Below are 19787 nucleotides of genomic sequence, written 5' to 3' on the forward strand. Positions count from 1 at the left end.
TTCCTGCATCTGTTTTTATCATATTTGTTTTTCCTTCCCTTTACAGTTGTTATCTGCTTTGCTTCTTTAATTCCACCTATGAATGACACCACACGGTCATTCTCTTTCCCCACTGATTTATTTCACTTAACATGATCCCTCTAGTTCTATCCATGTCATTGCAAATGGCAAGATTTCCTTCTCTTTGATAGCTGAGTACCATTCCTCTCTCTATGACCATCATCTATCTCACATCCTCTTTATCCATCATCTGCCTGAGGGCACCAAGACTCCTCCCACAGTGTGGCTACTGTGGACCCGGCTGCTGTGGACATTGGGTGCAGTTGTCCGACGTCTCACTGCATCTGTATCTTCGGAGTGAGCTCCAGGCCATACACCTGCTGGTCGCAGGGCGGCTCTATTTATAACATCCTGAGGAGCCTCCACACTGTCCAGGGCGGCTGCACTAGCCCGCAGTCCCACCCACAGTGGAAGAGGGTTGAGTGAGTTTTGCAGGATGTGGTAAAAGTCTGGTCCACATTTCATTTCGTGTCCTGTGGGCTCCAATTCCTTGTCCTTAAGTATTTCTGGGGAAACCGGGTGTTGGGCTCCGTTTCAGTGAGATGTTTCCGATGCTAACAGGCCACAGCTGGAGCCTGGTTGAGGCAGGTGTGGCCTCTGCAGCACCCAACTCCTCCTGCATGGCCTCCTGCAGCACCTGAGTGTCCCGCAGGGGGCACCCGAGCCCAGGCCCCACCCAGGGGTGCGCATGCGCAGTAGTCCTCCTCTGCCTTCACTAACAGGAGCCAGCCTGTGCTGGGGAGGCCTGAGGAGGACATGGGGACGCATCCACGCTGATGAATCCCAGCCTCCTCAGGACCTGCGGGAAGTCTCAGGGGGAAATTGGGCCGCGTTTCACACTGACAGGAGCCCTGGTCTCCTTAGGACCAGCCTTGAAGTTCAGGAAGATATGGGCCCGCACCCACACTGCCAGGAGCCCTGGGCCATCTCAGGTCCCGCGGGGAGGCTTCAGGAAATTGTGGGCCCGCATCTACGCTGACAGGAGCCCCTGAGCCGCCCCAAGACCCACGGGGACACTTCAGGAAGATGTGGCACCACTTCCACTCTGGCAGGAGCTCCCAGCCCCCTCAGGATATAAGTTGAGGCTTCTGGAAGCTAGGTACCCCATTCACGGTGACAGGACCCCCATCCTCCTCAGCACCTGCACTTTGGCTTCGGGAGGTATGGGGATGCGTCTATGCTGACAGGAGCCTACAGCCTCCTCAGGATTCGCGGTGAGTTTTCTGGGGGACGTGGGGCCATGCCCAGGCTGACAGGAGCCCCGGCCTCCTGAGGACCTGCTGTGAGGGTTCCAGAGGATGTGAGGCATAGTCCACAGGGATAGGAGAATCGGCGTCCTCAGGACCTGCTGACTATGACTCAGGAACATGTGGGGCCACGTCCGCACTCACATGAGCCTGGATTATTCAGGACCCCCTGGAGGACTCTGGAGGCGTCACTGGGGGCCACGTCCACATCAGAAGGGACTACTCACAACCATAGGGTAAGTGAATGGGTAGAATAAATGGTAGGGTCAGGGGAGGGGAGGCAGTTGGTGGTTAGGCTTAGGTTAGATGTTAGGAGTTATGATTATGCTTCTAGTTACGGATTAGAGGTTAGGTGAGGCATAAGTGTAAGGGTCAGTAGTTAAGAGTTAGGATAGGGGTTAGGGTTAGGGACAGGATTTAGAGTTAGGGTTAGGGTTTAGGCTCTAGGGATTAGGGCAGGAGGTTTGGAGTTGGGGTTAGGGTTATGGTTAGAGTTAGGGTTGGGCTTAGGTTTGCATTTAAGGTTAGGGGTTAGGGTGTGAGTTAGGGTTAGGGTTAAGGGTTAGGGGTTAGAGTTAAAGAAGGGCTAGGTTTAGGGTTAGGGTGAGGGTTAGGGTTAGGGTTAGGATAGGGATTAGGGCTAGGGTTAGGGTTAGTGTTTGGTTAGGGGTTAGGTTTAGGGTCAGGTCATGGTCAGGGTATGGATTTGGAAAAGGGTAAGAGATACGTTTAGGGAGTGGGAAAGGGGTTAGGTTTAGGGTACAGGTTAGGGTACAGTTTGGGTTATGAGATAGGATTAGTATTAGAGTGTTAGGGTTAGCGTACTGGTTAAGGTTAGGAATAGGATTTGAGTACATTAAGTTAAGGTTAGGGTTAGAGGGTAGGCTTAGGGTTAGATTTAAGGTAGGGGTCAGGCTTAAGGGTTTAGGATAGGTTTAAGAGTTAGGGTGAGGGTTGGCAGGAACATTCAGTGAATGTGTTTCGGTCTTGGGGTTTGTGTTTGGTTTTTAATTAGTGATAGTTCTTGTTTAAGGGTTAGGTTAACATTAGGATTAAGTGTAGGGTTAGGGTTATGTCTGTGTATGGTTAGAGTTTGGGTCTTGGCCTGTGCCTGCCCTGGGACTCCTAGTATCTTGGGCAGTTTAGTTTTATGCACTCTATTTAGGTTTTGGGTTCAAAGATAGCCTGACTCCACCAAGTCAGTGGCCTCCCCAGAGAATCAAAATCCAGCCTTCTGCTGGGGTCAGAATAGACATGGCAGGCTTCTCCCGAGCTGAGCTAAGGAGGGGATTTGTGCCTCTAAATACTCTATTTGGATTTTCAGTTGCCTTTCTGATTTTATCTCTTGTGTGCACATGTTTCATCAATCCTACCAATTATTATTTTAAAGTTTTACTTGAATTCCTGTTTGTAAACACAGTATGATATGGTTTCAGATTTACCACATAGTGATTCAATCCTTGGATGCAACGCCTGGTACTGGTCACAGGTGCCCTCCAGTATCCCCATCCCCTGATTCCCCATTCCACCACCTTCCTTTGGTGTTGATTAGCTTATTCTCTGTGGTTAAGAGTGTGTATCTTGGTTTGCTTCTCTCATCCCCCCTCTGCCCCTTTGCCAGTTTGTTTGTTTTTTTAAAATTCACATGTGAATGCCATTGTATGGTATTTGGTATCTGTCTTTCTCTGACTGACTGAGTTCATTTGGCATAAGTCCTTTCCACTTCTCCCACGTCATTTTAAATGGCTTCATTTCATTCCTTCTGTTGACCCAGTAATGTCACAGTGTGTATATTTAGCACATCGTCTCTGCCCATTCTTCTGTCGATGGACATCTGGGCTGTATCCACTGATTGGCTTTTGTTGATAACACTGCTAGAAACACTGGGCTGCTTGTCCCTCTTCCAATCTACTAAACTACTTTTGTATCCTTGTGGTAAATACCTAGCTGTGCAATTTTGGAATCGTAGGGTAGCTCTATTTTTAATTTCTTTTTATTTTATTTTTATTTATGATCGTCACAGAGAGAGAGGCAGAGACGCAGGCAGAGGGAGAAGCTGGCTCCATGCACCAGGAGTCCGACGTGCGATTCGAACCTGGGTGTCCAGGATTGTGCATGGGCCAAAGGCAGGTGCCAAACAACTGTGACACCCAGGGATCCCCGATTTTTAACTTGTCGAGGACCCTCCACACTGTTTTTCACAGTGGCTGCACCTGTTCACATGCACACCAGGAGTGTAACAGGGCTCCCTCTTCTGCATAGCCTCACCAACACCTGTTGTTTCTTGTGCTGTTAATTTTAGCCATTCTGACGGCTGTCAGGTGACAACTCATTGTGGTTTGCATTTCCCTGATGATGGGTGACGCTGAGTGTCTCTCAGTGTGTCTGGTGGCCAACTGGATGTCTTGTCAGAGACAAAGTCCATTCATCTCTTCTGCCCATCTGTAGTTGGATAATTTGTATTCAGGATGCTGAGATTTATATTTGCTTTATGTATTTTGCATACTAACTGTTTATTGGATGTGTTGTTTACAAATATCTCCTCTCATTTTGTATTTTGCATTTTAGCATTGCTTGTTTCCTTCACTTTGCAGAAGCTTTTCAATTTGATGAACTCCCAATAGGATTTTTGCTTTTGTTTCGCTCGCCTCAGATGCATATCTGGAAAGAAGATCCAATGGCCAATGTCAAAGACGTTGCTGCCTATCTTTTCTTCTTTGTATGGTTTCAGGTCTCACATTTAGGTCTTTCATCCATTTTGAATTTATTTTTTATATATATGGTGTAAGAAAGTGGTCCAGTTTCATTCTTCTGCATGTGGCTGCCTGGTTTTCCCAACACCATTTGTTCTTATCCTGGGGTCAGTGTTAGGGTTTGTTGAAGAGACTGTCTTTGTGCCATTGGATATTCCTTCCTGCCTTGTGGTCGACTAATGCATCATAGAGTTACAGGTTTGTATCTTGTTTCGGCTTTCCATTCTGTTCTATTGATCTAAGCATCTCCTGTTGGGAGATTCTTGATTGATGATTCAATTTCTTTGCTGGTTATCTGCCTGTTCAAGTTTTTTATTTCTTCTTTTTCATTTTTGCTATGTTATATATTTCTAGGAATTGATCTATTTCTTCCAGGTTCGAGGTTGCTGGCATATGATTTTTCATAATGTTCTCTTATAATCGTTTGTATTTCTCTAGTGTTGGTTGTTATTTCTCTTTTCCCATTTGTGATTTTATTTGGGTCCTTTCTCAGTTTTTATATTTTTTCTTTTTTAAATATTTTATTTATGTATTCATGTGAGACACAGAAAGGCAGAGGTAAAGGCAGAGGGAAAATGAGGCTCCAGCTGGCCCTGATGTTGGACATGATTCCCCAGGACCCCGGGATCATGATCTGAGCCAAAGCAGATGCTCAACCCCTGATACACCAAGGTACCTTGCTGATTCAATTCCTTTGCAAATTATGGGTCTGCTCACATTTTCTATTTCTTCCCATTTCAGTTTTGCTCATTAGCACATTTCTAGGGATTTGTCCATTTCTTCCAGGTCCCCCAGTTTGTTAGCGTATAATCATTCATAGTATTCCCTTATAATTGTCTAATTTTTCTGGTGTTGATTGTGATCTCTTCTTTCATTTGTGATTTTATTTATTAAGTCTTTTCTCTTTTCTCGTTGATTAGGCTGGCTAGGGCTTGATCCATTTTCTTAATTATTTTGAAGAACCATCTCTTTGTTTCATTATTCCATTCTACTGCTGTGTTGTTTCTGAATTGTTTATTTCTGCTCTCACCTTTTTTCCCCCTTCTTCTGTAGTCTTTAGGCTTTTTTTGCTATTCCTTTTCCAGACTCTTTAGGTGTAGTGTTAGGTAGTGTATTGGAGACTTCTTGTTTCTTGAGGTAGGCCTGTATTGCTATTCTACTTCCCCCTTAGGACTGCCTTTTCTACATCCTAGAAGTTTGGAGAAACATGTTTTCATTTTCATTTGTTTTAAATTTCCTCTTTAATTTCCTGGTTGCTCCATTCATTCTCTAGTAGGATGTTCATAATCTTCAAGTATTTTTGGTCTGTCCAAATTTTTTCTAACTGTTGACTTCGAGTTTCATAGCGTCGTGGTCGAAAATGTACAGGGTGTGATATCAACCTTCTTCTACCTGTTGTACCTGTTGAGGGCTGATTTGTGGCCCATGATATGATCTGTTCTGGAGAATGTCCCATGTGCACTTGAAAGGAGTGTGTATTCTACTTTAGGTTGAAATGTTCAGACTATATGTGTTGAGTCCCTATGGTCCAGTGTGTCAAGGCTATTGTTCCCCTGTTGATTTAATGCATAGATGATCGGTCCATTGACGTAAGTGGGTGTTAACATCACCTGTCATTGTATTATTATCAGTGAGTTCCTGTATGTTTGTTGTTAATTGGTTTGTATATTTAGGTACTCCCATGTTGGCAGCATAAATATTTATTTGTTGGAACTTTTTTTTTAAATAAATTTATTTTTTATTGGTGTTCAATTGACCAACATACAGAATAACACCCAGTGCTCATCCCGTCAAGTGTCCCACTCAGTGCCCGTCACCCATTCACCCTCTCTTCCCGCCCTCCTCCCCTCCCAGCACCCCTAGTTCATTTCCCAGAGTTAGGAGTCTTTATGTTCTATCTCCCTTTCTGATATTTCCCACACGTTTCTTCTCCATTCCCTTATATTCCCTTTCACTATTATTTATATTCCCCAAATGAATGAGAACATACACTGTTTGTCCTTCTCCGATTGACTTACTGCACTCAGTATAATACCCTCCAGTTCTATTCACATTGAAGCAAATGGTGGGTATTTGTCGTTTCTAATGGCTGATTAATATTCCATTGTATACATAAACCACATCTTCTTTATCCATTCATGTTTAATGGACACCAGGCTCCTTCCACAGTTTGGCCATTGTGGACATTCCTGCTATAAACATCGGGGTGCAGGTGACCCGGCATTTCATTGCATCTGAATCTTTGGGTAAATCCCCAACAGTGCAATTGCTTGATTGTAGTAAAGGTGTGTTTTTTTCTTTTTTTTTCTTTTTTTAATTTATTTATGATAGCCACACTGAGAGAGAGAGATAGAGGGGGGGGGCAGAGACATAGACAGAGTGGAAGCAGACTCCATACACTGGGAGCCCGACGTGGGATTCAATCCCGGGTCTCCAGGATCGCGCCCTGGGCCAAAGACAGGCGGCAAACTGCTGCGCCCACCCAGGGATACCTTAGTTCTAATTTCAAGGCATTATGGTCTGAGAATATGCAGGGAACAATCCCAATCATTTGGTATCGGTTCAGACCCGATTTGTGACCCAGTATGTGGTCGATTCTGGAGAAAGTTCCATGTGCACTTGAGAAGAATGTGTATTCAGTTGAGTTTGGATGTAAAGTTCTGTAGATTTCTGTGAAATCCATCTGGTCCAGTGTATGATTTAAAGGTATCGTTTCTTTGGAGATGTTTTGCTTAGAAGACCTATCGAGGGTAGAAAGAGCTAGATTGAGGGGATCCCTGGGTGGCTCAGCGGTTTAGCGCCTGCCTTCAACCCAGGGTGTGATCCTGGAGTCCCAGGGTCGAGTCCCACATCGGGCTCCTTGCGTGGAGCCTGCTTCTCCCTCTGCCTGTGTCTCTGCCTCTCTCTCTCTCTGTGTCTATCATGAAGAAATAAAATCTTTTAAAAAAAGAGCTAGATTGAAGTAAGCAAGTGTATTATTATCTAAGTATTTCTTCGCTTTGGTTATTAATTGGTTTAAATATTTGGCAGCTCCCACATTTGGGGCATTTATATTGAGGATTGTTAAGTCCTCTTATTGGATAGATCGTTTAAGTATGATTTAGTGTCCCTCTTCATCTTTCACTACAGTCTTCGGGGTGAATTTTAGATTATCTGGTATAAGAATGGCTACCCCAGCTCTCTTTTGAGGACCCTTTGAATGGTAAATTTTTCTCCAACATTTCATTTTCAGGTTGTAGGTGTCCTTCTAATATGAGTCTCTTGTAGACAGCAAATAGATGGGTCCTGCTTTTTTATCCAGTCTGAAACCCTACGCCTTTTGATGGGGTCATTAAGCCTGTTCACGTTCAGAGTTACTATCGACAGATATGAGTTTAGTGTCATCATGATATCTTTTCAGCTCTTGTTTTGTGGATTGTTCCACTGAACTTCTTCTTAAAGGGGAATTTTAAGAGTCCCCCATAAAATTTCTTGCAGAGCTGGTTTGGAGGTCACATATTCTTTCAGTTCCTGCCTGTCTTGGAAGCTCTTTATCTCTCCTTCCATTTTGAATGAGAGCCTTGCTGGATAAAGTATTCTTGGTTGCATGTTCATCTCATGGAGGACCCTGAATATATCCCGCCAGCCCTTACTGGGCTGCCAGGTCACTGTGGAGAGGTCTGCTGTTACCCTAATGCTCCTCCCCATAAAGGTCAGGATTTTCTTGTCTCTTGCTGCTTAAAGATCTTCTCTTTATCTTTGGAATTTGCAAGCTTCACGATTAAATGTCGAGGTGTTGGACAGTTTTTATTGATTTTAGAGGGGATCTCTCTATTTCCTGGATCTGAATGCCTGTTTGCCTTCCCAGATTAGGAAAGTTTTCAGCTATGATTTGTTCAAATACATATTCTGGCCCTCTGTCCATTTTGGCACCCTCGATAACCCCAATTCCACGTAGGGTTTTCTTCCTCAGGCTGTCGTTTATTTCCCTTAATCTGTCTTCCTTGTCTTTTAATTGTCTGTCTCTTTTTTCCTCAGTTTCTCTCTTTGCCATTAACTTTTGTTCTATGTCACTCATTCGTTCTTCCAACTCGTTATCCCTCGTCATTAGGACTTCTAGTTTGCATTGCATCTCATTCAATTGATTTTTAATTTCGGCCTGATTGGATCTAAATTCTGCAGTCCTGAAGTCTCTTGAGTCCTTTATGCTTTTTCCTAGAGCCACCAGTAGCTGTATAATAGTTCTTCTGAATTTGCTTTCTGACATTGAATTGTAATCCAGATTTTGTAAGTCTGTGGGAGAGAGGACTGTTTCTGATTCTTTCTTTTGAGGTGAGGTTTTCCTTCGAGTCATTTTGCTGAGTGATGAGTGGCGAAAACAAATTGTATTGGGAAAAGGAGAAAAAGAGAGGAGAGAAGGAAGGAAAGAAAAGAGAAAAACGAAAAAGAATAAAGGAAGAAAGAAGGAAATAGAGAATAAAAAGAGAAAGAAAAACAAAGAAAGGGGGGAAGTGGAGGGCGAAGCAATCATAAATAAAAACAACATGGGGGTTATCTTCTGATTCTGTATACTTTAAGTTCCTTGACTTCCCCTGGAACTTGTCCGTCTAGCCGGTCTTCTGGGGTAGGGGCCTGTTGTGCTGATTTTCAGGTGTTAGCACGTGGGGGAGCTGCTCTGTCCCCTGCCTGGTGCAGGGCTCAGTGGGGGTAGTTTACCCCGTGAGGCCCCAGGAGGAACAACCCCAGTGTCAGCGACCAGCTCTGGAATCCTGTATTCAGCCCCCGCAGTAACACAGGAGCAGTCCATCTGCAGGCCCTGGAGGCTCTGGGGCTGGGCCGCTGATCTGCTCAGCTCTGGACAGGAACGTCCTTGGTGTCCTAGGCCCTCTGGGCCTCTGCCTGTCCTGGGGGAGACCGAATCCTGAGCTGTGTCCCGGTGCCCTGTGCTCCGGGGCCTGCACTGTTGGATTCTCGCTCCCGGCTGTACAGCCACCTCACTGTGGAGCCACCACCCGAGCTCCTCCAAGTTGCTCCCAGAGCTCCACATCCCCCACTGAATGGAGCCTCTTCCGTTGCAGGAGGCGCCGCTGCCAAGCTGCTCCTGGGCCCTGCAAACACCTCTGTGCAGAGCCACCACTTGAGCCCCTCAGAGCTGCTCCCCAGTCAATGGATGTGCCCTGCAGCCCTTAGGGAGCTCGCTGCACTCTCCTGGGAGTGCATGTTTCTATTAGTGTCCCAGGGTGCCCTAGGGCATCCCCGCCTTCCTGGGGTCCTGCTCTGACTCCTTGAAGGGGCCATTCTGCCCTGGAAGATTGGTGAAGCTCCTCCTTCTCCCAGGACAGAGCTCTTCTGCCCTGTGAGCACTCGCCCCGGCCATAGCCAGGCTCCTCACAGGGCCCCTCACCCTTGGATGCCTTTTGTTTCTTTATTTTTTTTCCCGTCTTCCTACCTTTATAGAATCACGAACTTTTCCACTGTAGCATTCAAACTGGTCTCTGTTTAAATCTCAGGCTGAATTCATAGATTTTCAGGATGATTTGAAGGTTATCTAGGTAATTTCGTGGGGACAGGTGATTTGGGGACCCTAAACTTCCGCCATCTTGCCCCTCCACCTTTGCTACATCCCAGAGGTTTGGAGAAACATGTTTTCATTTTCATTTGTTTTAAATTTCCTTGTTAATTTCCTGGTTGCTCCATTCATTCTCTAGTAGGATGTTCATAATCTCCACGTATTTTTGGTCTGTCCAATTTTTTTTCTAACTGTCGACTTCAAGTTTCATAGCGTCGTGTTCTGAAAATGTACATGGTGTGATATCAACCTTCTTGTACCTGTTGTACCTGTTGAGGGCTGATTTGTGGGCCATGATATGATCTGTTCTGGAGAATGTCTCATGTGCACTTGAAAGGAGTGTGTATTCTGCTTTAGGATGAAATGTTCAGACTATATCTGTTGAGTCCCTGTGGTCCAGTTTGTCAAGGCTATTGTTCCCCTGTTGATTTTCTGCGTAGACGATTGGTCCATTGAAATAAGTGGGTGTAAAAATCCCCTTTCATTGTATTATTATCATTGAGTTCCTGTACGTTTGTTGTTAATTGTTTTCTATATTTAGGTACTGCCATGTTGGCAGCATAAATATTTAGTTGTTTGATCTTGATAGAGAGTCTTTTTAATTATGAAATAATGCCCTTCTTCATCTCTTCTTACACTATTTGTTCTTTCTTTTTTGAAATTTAAATATTTTATTTATTTATTCGTGAGAGATACACAGAGGAGCAGAGGAAGAAACATAGCAGAGTGAGAGGCAGACTCCCCTAAGGGAGGCCGATGACAACTTGATCCTGGGATCCCAGGATCACACCCTGAGCCGAAGGCAGATGCTCAAACACTGAGCCAACACGTGTCCCCCAGGGTTTGGTTTCAAATCTCGTTTGTCTGATATAAGTATGGGTCCTCCACCTTTCTTTTGATATCCATTAGCGTGATAGATGATTTTCCATCCCCTGACTTTCAATCTGTTGGTGTCTATAGGTCTAAGGTGAGCATCTTGTAGTCAGCGTACAGATGGATGTTGTTTTTTTAATAATAATTTTATTTATCAGAGAGACAGAGAGAGAGAGAGGCAGAAAATTATGCAGAGAAAGAAGCAGGCTCCCCACCAGGAGCCCAATATGGGACTCAATCCCAGACTCCAGGATCACACCCTGAGTTAAAGGCAGAGGCTCAACCCCTGAGCCACGCAGGCATCCCGGATCCTGATTCTTAACTACTCCATACCCTATATCTTTTTTTTAAAGATTTATTTATTTATTTATTCATGATAGTCACACAGAGGGAGACAGAGAGGCAGAGACACAGGCAGAAGGAGAAGCAGGCTCCATGCACCAGGAGCCCGATGTGGGACTCAATCCAGGGTCTCCAGGATCACGCCCTGGGCCAATGGCAGGCGCCAAACCGCTGTGCCACCCAGGGATCCCACCCTATATCTTTTTATTGGAGCATTTAGTCCATCATCATTCAGAGTGACTATTCAAAGATATGAACTTTGTGCCTCTGTGTTACCGGAAGAGTTGGTATTTCTGGTGACGTTCTCTGGTACTTTCTAGTATTTGTTGCTTTTGGTCTCTTTTTTCCCCCACTAGAAGAGTCCCTCTTAAAATTCCTTACTGGACTGGTTAAGTGGTCATGAACTCCTTTATATGTTGCCTGTCTGGGAAAATCTTTATCTCTCCTGAATGACACCCTTGCTGAAGAAATAATTCAGACAAATTGGATGGCAATAAAAAGAAATTTAAAAACATAAAGTAAATTCTTGCTAATATAATTGAGGAAAATGTATTTAGGATGAAAACCAGAAGCAGAAAGAGAGGAGGATGGATTTCACCCTCCGTAGCCTTCACAGGGACCTGGTTTCCTTTCCTAGGAGTGGCCCCCCCTCAGGATGATGCTTCCTGCCCCTCTGCCCTCCTTGTTGGAACACAGCAGGCACAGCTCCAGCACCTCTACAGTCGTGGTTTATAGCGTTTTCCATGTATCCTACTGGGGACCACGGCTTAGTGTATGTAACCATCTGGCTACTGTCTGACAACATTGGGGGGATTCCGACTTTTGTTGCTTTTGAGGTGTGTGTGTCTCTATCACATGCAGCTCCCGTGCAGCAATCGGATCCTCTGGCTGGGTCACCAAAAAACCCCGAAATGGTTGGCACAAAATCATTTCTGGTCCTGTCTCTGGGCAGTTAGCTGGGCTCTCCTGGCAGTGCCGGGGCTCGCTTGTGCAGTGACTTTCAGCTGGAGGGTCAGCTGAGCTTGAAGTTCCAGCTCGGCCACATTCCCATGTCCGGCATTGGGTCTGGCCACTCCTAGAAGGCACGTGGGGACTTCAGCTGTGTGTGCCTGGTGCCGCCCCTGCACGGGCTTGTTGGGGCCAAGGTGGTGCCCCCCCCCTCTCTGGGGGTCTCTACACGCTCCGTGCACAGAGTTCTGGGAGACACAGAAACGGGCTGGCTGTGCATTTTCGCACCACAACACTTTATTGACTTTCTACAGCAAGCGGGCTCAGAGCCGTGGTTGTGTGTCTTCCCCTGGGGAGGGAGACCTTTCTGTCCTTTAAGGGGAGGGCAAGAATCACACAGGGTGGGGGGGCAGGTGCTGGAGTCCCCCAGCTGGGAGCATGTGTGGACTCTGGGTGGGGGCGTGTGTCCTGAGGTTTCAGCCTGAGTGATGGTACTGAGGACATCAGAGCTGACCTGAACCTGCAACTCATGGGCTCCTGTGCCGGGTCCCTGAAGGGCAGCTGGATCCCGGCCTTGGAGCCTCTTTGGGCCCCAGCACTTGGAGGAGCCTGCCTCCTGGTGTGGGTGTGGGTGGGGCCCACCAGCTTGCCCCTCCTCTCCCCACACTGGGGTGTCCCAGGATCCCCAGGGCTTCCCTAGATCAGCGACCTGGATCTGTGGGGCACGCCCAGGGCCCTGCAGGCCACATCCAGCTGTGAGAGGGCTTGCTCAGCCTGGGGCCAGAATCCAGGGCTGGCCAGGGCCATGGGGGCCTGATTCCATTAGTCTTTGTGTTGAGACTGGTGGGGGCTCAAGTCAACCCAGCCCCCACAGAGCCTGGGCCCAATCAGCCCAGGTACCTCTGGTTTAGGGCCTGGTGTCCTGTGCAGGGTGTCCTGCCCTCTAGGAGTGACAGTGGGCGGAGGCAGGGCACAGTGGTTCCTCTGATTCACTCACCTGCTCACACACTGTCAGGGGCTCCCTGCCGTCCCTCCTCCCTGCAACCCCTGGGTACTCTATGGGACACCCGGGATTCTGATGGGAGCAGGGTATCCAGAGAACCCCGGGGAGGCTGATCATGTCCCACAGGGGGTAGCTAGATTGGGTCCTTGCTCGGGGCCGATGGTGTGGGGGTGGATGGTGTGGGGGCATGGGTATGATGGTGGTGGAATGTGGGGAATGGTGTAGGGGGGATGTTGGGGTATACTGTGGTTGGGTATTGTGTGAGGCTGTGTGTGTTTGAGGCGGATGGGGTAGGGGCGATGCCATGGGGAATGATGAGGTAGGGGGATGGTGTGGGTCTGGGGAATGGGGGGATGGCGTGGGGGGCCGGCAGACAAAGGGCATCCTCTTTCTCTAAGATGTACACAGAGACGTCTACAAATAAAGGTGACCCCATTCTGGGGTTTGTTGTAACACCTGCCCCTGTGGACCCATGTGGTGAGTGCAAGGCCCTGGCTGTACCAGGGGCATTATCTGGGGGTCATCATAATATGTATGTTTTCAAATTGCAAATTGTCTCAAATTAAATGCACAGAATTTAGAAATATATAAAACACTGAGAGTGGGTGTCACTCTGAACCGTCTGACCCTCATGGGATTAATGTGTGTCCTGCTCCAGCCGCGGACATGCCGCACGGACCCCAGGTCCGGTTCCTACCCCCCATGTCTCCCACCCCATCCCCTGCTTCTCAGGGGGCCGTCCCTCTCCCCTTTGGTGTTCAGCTCCCATGGGAACCTCTGGAGGCCCCATCCTTGTGGCTTCCTCATCCCTGAGGCCCCGGGGGGGTGGTGTGGTCATCCCCATCACCCTACCATGGAGCCATGTGTTGTTGGCTGCTATTGCTCCCCCTGGCCTCAGAGGCCCCGTTTACCTTACCCAAAAGCCTCCGAGGCCCGGAAGCCCCCTGGCCCAGCAGCCTCACCCGTCCGCCTAGCAGTCCTAAAACATGATGTGGTTGCTGAACTTCCTGATGACGTCCAGGTCTACCTGCGTGATGTCCCTGGAGGAGACCAGGGCATCCTGCTTCATTTCCTGTGGGAAAACCGGGGAGGAGGAGCAGGCGTCAGGAACAGAGACCCGACCTGTCACAAGGTGCCGTGCTGGGCAGGGAGCCCTGGGGCCACCATGGTAGTGTGTCCAGCCGAAACCTCTTTCCTTCCTCTGGGAGGCCAGGGAAGGCGGGAGTGCCCACCGTGCCCGTGGGACCTGTGTGACGGCCTGTGCCCAGCTGTTGTAGGCAGGGAGGTGACTGAGTTTCACCCTGGGTGGGAGGGGATAGGGTTTCAGTCAAGGTGGGAGGGGACATGGGGGTGTTGTGACCAAGATTGCGAATCTGAGAAACCACTAAGGAGCTGACACCAATGCAAACACACAAGGGTTGATTTCCAAACTCGAGCTTGCGACCAAGTATACCCAACACAGCGGAGCAGGGACTTGGACCCCGAGGTGGGTTTTAACTTAGTTTTAAGGGCTTGTCTCGGGGTCCTCCAAAAGGGCTGGAGCAATTCCTCAAGTTCTGTTTACATTTTGATATGGGGCCTTCAAGGGTATTAAGCTCTGCTCTCATTCTAATAGGCACTTCCAACCCTTGGCATGGGCTCGGTTTCATTCTGTTGTGGGGCTTTCAAAGACATTAAGCTGTAAACTTTGTTTTTTTCCTGTAACTGAAATAATGTAAATTTCAGCTCTTCTTCACAGGGGCCTGGGATGGCTGGACTTGTACGAACACTGAACTTAAAGTAGAAAGGCCTTCATTTTCTCGGCCTCTTTGCATTCCATCCCATCCTATCTAGCTCTTTCCCCCTTCCCCGGAGCTCCTAAGAGAGCAAATGACCTCAGCTTGGCAGCGTGTGTTGGGGGACAGGCCCAGGGATTTGGGATCAGGAAGACCTGGCTCGTGGGCGTCCCAGCTGTGCAGCGGGATTCCATGCTGCAGACTCTTATTCCCTAAGGCTATCTAGACAACTGAGTTTGTATATAGAAAAGCTCTCCTTTATCTTTAAAAGATGAAGAGCGAGTCAAAGTGTTTTTACTCTGGCCATCTAATTGCTCAGATTCCAATCTGAGACATATTTCCTGTTAATAAGGATAATTTACTATCCGTAGTACTATGGTTAAAATATTCTTGGGATCCCTGGGTGGCGCAGCGGTTTAGCGCCTGCCTTTGGCCCAGGGCGTGATCCTGGAGACCCGGGATCGAATCCCATGTCGGGCTCCCGGTGCATGGAGCCTGCTTCTCCCTCTGCCTGTGTCTCTGCCTCTCTCTCTCTCTCTCTCTCTCTCTCTGACTATCATAAATAAATAAAAATTTAAAAAAAATAAAATAAAATAAAATATTCTGACACAAGTAATTCAGAGGGATGAGGGTTTCTCATCTCTTTCTTCACAGCTCAGTCACTCCTCAGGAAATGCATCTTTATGGATTTGGAAAGAACTGAGAGTCATTATTACCAATGGTCCGATTATTTTGTGAAGGATTCTTCCCTGAGATTCTTCCCCTGTTTCAACTGACACTGAAACACTGTGAACCCTTTTGAAGACAAATGTCAAGGAAATAAATGTTATGCATTGATAATTTTAAATGCACTTGCAATATGGTGTCTATTATACTAGAAGTATTTTTATCTTATTTTTGCTATTTATTATCTGTTCCTGCTTTTCAGGTTGAGGAGGCATTATACGTGTTCATAAGTGTCTTTCTTTCCTTCTGATCTAAAATTCTTACTTTGTTTCCATCAAAGGAACTCTTTAAGAATAAGGCAAAAGTTAATTCAACGATTCTTAAAATGTCTTCACACTTGGAGCCTGATTCATTTAAGTCGATTTTCATAATAAATCTTATTAATTAGGAAAAAAACAAAGATTTATAGAGAAATTGAGAAGATACTACAGTGCATTCACATGTACTTGCTCTCAATTTCTCCAATTATTGATATCTTATATTACTACGGTACAAATATTAGCTAAGGAATCAAATTTAAAATAGTCGCATTAACCAAAGACCATAGTTTATTCAGATTTCCTTAGTTTTTGCCAAGTTACCATCCCTCATATCACATTCCATTTGTCCTCCTGTTTTCTTAGGCTCCTCTAGATTGTGACAGTCTTTCAGCCTTTCCTTGTTGTTGTTGCACTGGAACACTTTGAGAAGTAGAGTATTTTGTAAACTTTCCCTCAGTTGGGACATGTCTGTCATTTATCTCATAATTGAACTGTTTTGTGGATTATATACAGAGATATACTGCCATTTTTATTATATCATATAAGGGATAGATACTAACATGATTTAGCAGTCTTGGTATCGATCTGGTCACCTTGCTGTGGTAGTGTTTGTCAGCTTTCTCCACAGTAAACTGATTCTTTATTATTATTATTAATTATTATTTTTATTATTATTATTATTATATTATCAATATTATTTTAACTTTTTCATATTATATTTTGTAGAAGGAAGTTACTATGTGTATTCCACACTTAAGAGTGGGAAGCTATGCTCATGAACTTGACGGTGCAATGTCTGCACAAATTGTTTAAAATTCTTCTACATGGGAGATTTCTCTTCCTTGTGGGTTTGTTTCTTCTGCAAAGATGTTTTTTATTTATTTGAGAGAGAGAGGAGAGAAAAACCATGAGCGAGAGGGGCAGAGGGAGAGGGAAAAGCATGTTCCTTTCTGAACAGGGAGCCTGCCTTGGGACCTGGATCATGATCTGAGTTTAATGCAGAAGCTTAACTCACTGAGCCACACAGGTGCCACTCTTTCTTTCTTTCTTTCTTTCTTTCTTTCTTTCTTTCTTTCTTTCTTTCTTTCTTTCTTTCCTTCTTTCTTTCTTGTTTTTTTATAATAATTTTATTCTTGAATTGGTGTTCAATTTGCCAACCTACAGAAAAACACCCAGTGCTCATCCCGTCAAGTGCCCCCCTCAGTGCCCATCACACATTCACCCCCACCGCCCGCCCTCCTCCCCTTCCATCACCCTTAGTTTGTTTCCCAGAGTTAGGAGTCTTTACGTTCTGTCTCCCTTTCTGATATTTCCCACACATTTCTTCTCCATTCCCTTATATTCCCTTTCACTATTATCTATATTCCCCAAATGAATGAGAACATACAATGTTTGTCCTTCTCTGATTGACTTACTTCACTCAGCATAATACCTTCCAGTTACATCCACGTTGAAGCAAATGGTGGTTATTTGTCGTTTCTAATGTCTGAGCAAGGCCCACCTTTTCTCTCTCTTCATCTTCTGAGTCTCCTATGGTATGAATGTTACTGTTTTAATAAGTGACTGACTTCCCTACTTCTGTGTCTGTGGTCCAGAACCTTTCTTGTTTTTAAGGCTTCCACTTGGAACTGCATCTCAGTTATAGCATTTGTAACATTGGCCTGACTAGATTTTAGTTGTTTTACTTCTACAGTAAGGGATTCTCTAGTTTTCTTCTGTGCTCTTTTTCCAGCCCAGATGCTATCTTTATAATCATTGTTTTAAACTGTAGTTAGACATCATATATGTGTATTGATGAACTTCCTGGCTGTGAGTAGAACCTCATGTTATTTTATGGAGGTGAATTTCTCCATCTCATTATTTCTTCCAGAAAAGAAAGAAGGAAGAAAAAGAAAAAACAAGAAAAACAATAACAACTTCCCTCCCCCCCACAAAAAAACCAATAGATTATTTTGGCCTGCTTGTTAAAAGATTCTAAATCCCAAAATAGAAACAATTAAGGTGGTCCGTGGGTGGCGCAGCGGTTTATCGCCTGCCTTTGGCCCAGGGCATGATCCTGTAGACTCTGGATCAAATCCCACGTCGGGCTCCCAGTGCATGGAGCCTGCTTCTCCCTCTGCCTGTGTCTCTGCCTCTCTCTCTCTCTCTCTCTTTTTCTCTCTGTTTGTGACTATCATAAATAAATTGAAAAAAATTAAAAAAAAAAACACAATGAAGTACCATGAAAGTAAAAATTAGAAATATCTAAGGTACATACATAAAAATTAAAATAAGGCAATTAATAAAAAAAGTCAAAGAAAATGGTTGAAAATAGAGCACAAAGTACAAAGGAATCTAGACCCTACTTTCCAGGCAGAGCTGAAGCTCTGCAGCCTCTGTGGTCCAACAACTTAGTGGCAGCGAATGGTCTGTGTGGGTGTGCGGATGGGCCGTGGTGTTGATTGTCAGGTGCACATCTCCCTGGGAGTTGCACCTGCGGGGGCAGAGGCATGGTGGGCATCAGCGTCTCTGGGCTCCAGCGGGCAGTGCTGTGCTGCTCCCTGAGACCCGGCCCTGATGGGTGGGATGCGGGTGGGGATGCTGGGTCCTCTGGCTCTGGGGCTGAGCATCCCGCCCCCCAGTCTGCTGGGGCCTCCACAGAAGAGCCCCCAAGGCCCCGGGTCTCCGCCTCTTTTCTCAGAACCCTGCATTCACTCGACTTGTGTCCGACCTTCTTTTGTTTTTGTTTTTGTTTTTTATCTCAGACTGTTGAGCCCAAGATTGCGAATCCGAGAAACCATCAGAAGCCAACACTGATGCAAACACACGAGGGTTTATTTACAAGCTCGAGCTTGTGTCCAAGTATACCCGACACAGTGGAGCAGGGACTTGGACCCCCAGGTGGGTTTTAGCTAAGTTTTAAGAGCTGGTCTCCGGGAACTCCCGAAGGGTGGATCAATTACTAAAGTTCTGTTTACATTTTGATATGGGGCCTTCAAGGGCATTGAGAGCTGTTCTAATAGGGCCTTCCTGCCCTTGGCCTGGGCTCAGTATTTATTCTACTGTTGGGCTTTCTGTGTCCTGACAATGAGCACTCAGGAAGGAAATGACGGACATGACTCCCTTCTCAGGAGCATCACAGAGAATAAATAATGAGACTGAACCAAAGGAGCACAAGACTTGTGCACTGAGCCATTCCAGGCTCTGGGAGGCCGTCCTGGGCTCGTGGGTTGGGAGCCTCATCTTGTGAAAATGTCCGCAGTTCCTGAAGCCACCCTCAATTTCAATGTCATTCCTGTCAAATCATGGTGGCAGATCCTATAAATAGGAAAAAAAAAAAAACCCTGTGACATCCATCCGCCCCCACAAATGACCCCGGACAGCAAATCAGTATTGGAGAAGCAGGACAGAGCGGGACGCAGCACTTTCCTATTTCAAACGATGTCACAGAGACACAGGATAAAGCAGTGTTGTCCTCGGGATCCCACCTGGCTCTGTAAGTTAAGCATTCGGCTCCTGACCTCACCTCCGGTCCTGATCATGGGGTCGTGAGTTCTAACCTTGGGCTGGTCCATGGATGAGGCCTGACGCCTACTTAAGCAAACCAGACCCACGAGGGTTGGTCCCAGCATAAGCTGAAGGAGCAGAACAGAGTGTCCAGAAGGAAACGTGCTCTGATACAACTGATTTTTTAAAATTAATTTAATCTAAACCAAATTAATTAACATATAGTGTATTATACTTTCAGAGGAAGAATTCAGGGATTCACCAGTTGGATATAACCGCAGTGGTCATGACATCACGTGCCCTCCTTCATGCTGGTCCCCTGTTATCCCCTCCCCCGTCCCCTCCCCTGCAGCAACACTCAGTTTGTTTCCTATAATTAAGAGTCTGTATTTCCTGCATCTGTGTTCATCTTATTTGTTTTTCCTTCCCTTCACAGATGTTCTGCTTTGCTTCTTTAATTCCACCTATGAATGACACCACAGGGTCATTCTGTTTTCCGAATGACCTATTTCACTTAGGATGATCCCTCTAGTTCTTTTTTTTTTATTGGTGTTCAATTTACTAACATACAGAATAACCCCCAGTGCCCGTTACCCATTCACTCCCACCCCCCGCCCTCCTCCCCTTCCAACACCCCTAGTTCGTTTCCCAGAGTTAGCAGTCTTTACGTTCTGTCTCCCTTTATGATATTTCCCACACATTTCTTCCCCCTTCCCTTATATTCCCTTTCACTATTATTTATATTCCCCAAATGAATGAGAACATA

The 19787-nt window shown here is 46.1% G+C and overlaps 1 long non-coding RNA gene across 4 annotated transcripts in view; it reads left to right on the forward strand.

Annotated features, from left to right (window-relative positions):
* Window positions 1–779: 779 nt before the first annotated feature.
* The window catches only part of LOC140603576 (uncharacterized), a 67797-nt gene continuing 48789 nt past the window's right edge, over window positions 780–19787 (forward strand). For 3 of the 4 annotated variants that reach the window (XR_012006508.1, XR_012006506.1, XR_012006504.1), the window contains exons 1-2: window positions 780–1274; window positions 18280–18415. This is a non-coding gene — a long non-coding RNA (uncharacterized lncRNA). Of the gene's footprint in view, window positions 1544–18279; window positions 18416–19787 lie in introns of all 4 variants that reach the window. The other variant, XR_012006505.1, reaches the window with a different exon arrangement.

The sequence above is a fragment of the Canis lupus genome, chromosome 14 (genome assembly GCF_048164855.1).
Source record: "Canis lupus baileyi chromosome 14, mCanLup2.hap1, whole genome shotgun sequence".
Lineage (NCBI taxonomy): Eukaryota > Metazoa > Chordata > Mammalia > Carnivora > Canidae > Canis > Canis lupus.